This window comes from Manacus vitellinus, unplaced genomic scaffold (genome assembly GCF_001715985.3).
Source record: "Manacus vitellinus isolate BGI_N305 unplaced genomic scaffold, ASM171598v3 scaffold_116_pilon, whole genome shotgun sequence".
Classification (NCBI taxonomy): domain Eukaryota; kingdom Metazoa; phylum Chordata; class Aves; order Passeriformes; family Pipridae; genus Manacus; species Manacus vitellinus.
In genome coordinates, this window is record NW_021938870.1 from 13,844 (window position 1) to 17,708 (window position 3,865).

The window sequence follows — 3,865 nt, forward strand, 5'->3', positions numbered from 1 at the left end:
TTATTTAGTATTTTTATACTGAGTGAGCTCTATTGTCTTTTTGCAGTTGATCCTTAGTTTAAATCCCAATTTTTTCTTTTATTCTCTTCTCCATTCTCAGCCATAGAAACCAAGATTTCTGTTCTGCCCATACATCACAGAGACATATATTAAAAGTCAAATGCTCAGCCCAACCAGAGGGGAACACAGGCAATAAATGCTAAATCCACAGGGATGCTGCTGCTGGAATAACTGCCAGCAGGGAGCAAATGTGGGTTTGGGGGGTTTAGAGTTAATTATTTCAAGATTTAAGAATATTCCGTGAAGGACATTGAGGAGAAACCAGAAAATCACAGATTTGAAGGTTGGAAAAGCCCTCTGAGATCGAGTCCAGCCATCACCCAAGGCCACCACTGATCCATGTCCCCAAGTGTCACATCCACAGGGATTTTAAATCCCTCCAAGGATGTGATTCCACCTCTGCCTTGGGCTGGACAACCCCTTTCCATGAGGAAATTTTCCTTAATATCCAATTTAGCATCGATGCAGAAGGAGGAACATTCCCCACCCAGGGAGGAAATCCAAGAGAGGAGGGAATATTTGCCATTGGAATGGCCAAGTGGGAGAGCAGGGAAGCAGGTAAATCCCAGGAGACAGAGGGTCTGGCTGCTCAAACAACAAAACCAACAAGAAGCTCACAAATCCCTTTGGAACAGGGATCTGGAAGCAGGAAATCACGGACAAGGCTTGGAATCAGCACCAGAACTGCAGCAATTTAAGTGTTGATCCCCCTGTTCCAAGGCTGCCCTTCCTCCCTCCTGGAAGCACAAGCATTTGGATCCTGGGAATGCCTGCAGAGCCTTCCACAAGCCCAGATTTTCCCAGAGTAGAGCAGGGAAAATGAGGTGACAGCAGAAAATATCCCAAATAAATCTCTGGGTGACAGCAGCACATCCCTGGCAGGGTCACAACTGCCTCACATTCCCTAAGCCCGGAATTCTGACATTTTCCCAACTATTTGACAGCGCTGGAGAACAGTCTCACACTGATGATAAAATCCCTGGAGTGCTGAGGGATGAACAGAGGTGGATTTTACAGCTCTGAGGGAGCTAAAAATAGTCCCACCTCCAACGCTGCCATCCTGAAAGCGGGCTCTGGGAGCACAGCCTGGCTAATCCCGGGAAAAAACAGCTGGATTCAGGACACCCCTGAGGAAGGAGGAGCTGGGAGAGCCATCAGGAAAACATCCCTTTGCTCCATGATTTCTCCAGGTGGAGTTTAGGATGTCAGGGGGTTGTATTTCAGCTCCATGTGACGTGTGGGGAGGGGAGGATATTCCTGGGAATGTCTGAGGGTCAGGTCTTGCTCATATCCCAAAATCCACGAGAGCAAAAACACGGGGACAAGGAGAAAACACCCCAAATTGCAATGGTTCTTCATTATATTCACAAAAGCATGTTAAAAAAATTAAAATTTAAGGGGATAAAACCCAACCTAGAACATGAAATCCCTGCCCAGGGCAGGGTGTTGGAGCTGGATGGTCTTCAAGGTCCTTTCCAAGCCAAATCATTCCATGATTCCATGAAAAAGATGCACTTTCTCCACTGAAAAAATGCAGATGTTTGGGTTTTCAGCATAAAACAGTGAAATAAAGCATGTTATCTGCTGGTTGGAGCATGCACAGAGCTGTGGCTTGGGGATGTGGGGGATCTCCAGCTGCATCCACAGGGATGGGCCCAGAAAGATTTGTAGGACACTGGCAAAAAAAAAANAACATCCCTTCGCTCCATGATTTCTCCAGGTGGAGTTTAGGATGTCAGGGGGTTGTATTTCAGCTCCATGTGACGTGTGGGGAGGGGAGGATATTCCTGGGAATGTCTGAGGGTCAGGTCTTGCTCATATCCCAAAATCCACGAGAGCAAAAACACGGGGACAAGGAGAAAACACCCCAAATTGTGATGGTTCTTCACTATATTCACAAAAACATGTTAAAAAATTAAAATTTAAGGGGATAAAACCCAATCTAGAACATGAAATCCCTGCCCAGGGCAGGGCGTTGGAGCTGGATGGTCTTCAAGGTCCTTTCCAAGCCAAATCATTCCATGATTCCATGAAAAAGATGCACTTTCTCCACTGAAAAAATGCAGATGTTTGGGTTTTCAGCATAAAACAGTGAAATAAAGCATGTTATCTGCTGGTTGGAGCATGCACAGAGCTGTGGCTTGGGGATGTGGGGGATCTCCAGCTGCATCCACAGGGATGGGCCCAGAAAGATTTGTAGGACACTGGCAAAAAAAAAACCCAAAAACCTTATTTTTCTATCTGAAGAAAAATAAGGGGAAGTTTTCAATTCTTTTTGAAGTTTTTGGGGTGTTCTGTAAAGGTAGAAAAGATCCCCTTATGGTTCAGGGATAAAATCCATGGGGAAATAAACTCATGAAAGGAAAATATTGTGGAATGCCACAAAAGCTTAAAATTTATTTAAAGTGCTGGAATGGAAATACAGGGGGTGGAGTGACAGGGAAAGGGGGAATGGCTTCCCACTGCCAGAGGGAAGGGAGAGATGGGAGATTGGGAAGGAATTCTTGTCTGGGAGGGTGGGGAGGCCCTGGAAAAGAATTCCCAGAGAAGCTGTGGCTGCCCCTGGATCCCTGGGAGTGTCCAAGGCCAGGCTGGGATCCCTGATCTAGTGGAAGGTGCTCCTGCCCATGGCAGGGGTGACACTGGATGGGTTTTAAGTTCCCTTCTCTCCCAAACCATTCTGGGATCGTTATGAAACCCACTGGTGTGTTTTTCCAGAGCCCCTGGTTGAGATGTTTGGGCATCACCTCCCAAGGTCTCTCCATAACCTCATCCATGGCCAGTTTTGTCCCTTTTTTACCTTCATATTCGCCCACATGTATAAATTCTGGCCTTTTCCCTAAATCACTCCCTTTCTTCCCCCCTCCAGCTATTTATAGACATCAGACACATCTTCCACACCTCCTAATCACAGGCTCTAATTCAAAAAATCTCCCGTGTCCCACTTGGCAAATCCCAGCCTGAAAGCCCCCAGCCAGAATCAAAGCCTTCCTGTGCCTGTTGATGAATATTATTTGAAAGGAAAAACATCAAAAAGGCCTTAAATGCATCCAGATTTTCCTTCATCTCCCATCATTTCCCCCCTTGTACCGGCTGTTGCCTCTCCATCTCCCGCCAGACTATTTTGTGTTTAATCCGACCTGTGTCTCTTTATTCATGTTTAAAGCCACAGCTCTGGTGGCACATAAATAAATAAGAGTGTGACAGCAAATAAAGCAGTTTAAGAAGTGCAGCTGACAGGTTTTTATCCCCTGACATCTCCACTGTTCATTTCTTCCCCCTCTGCCATTTGACTCGGTGGCATCACAAGCTACACAACTGTAATTACTCTTTGGTTCCTATTAAGATCCAACTTGATGCTCCTCCAGCAGGATAGGAGGGGGAGGGAAGGCTGGGAATGCTCTCAGAGCCCAGAGTGTTCCTCGTGGGTGGCTCTCAGGGTGACAAAATAAAAAAAGGAACAGCAAAGTAATGAGTCAGAATAAAGGAATTCAATTCCCTGGGCCTGCAATCAGGAGGTACCTGACAAACAGAAGGGAAAAAGGGAGGCAAACAGGATGGAACTGTGCCCTGAGGATGGATTAGAGGCAACCTGGGAGCTTCCAGGGCTAAAACTTTGGGGCACTTAATGAAGTGATGGATTTGTGGGTCTGGCTGCAGCTCCCCAGGGAGAACATCCAGCTTTTGGAAACCTGCTCTGGCCCGGGTTAAAAATTATTAAACACACTCAGGAATATTAGGAAGGAATTCTTGGCTGGGAGGGTGGGGAGGAGCTGGGATGGAATTCCCAGAGAAGCTGTGGCTG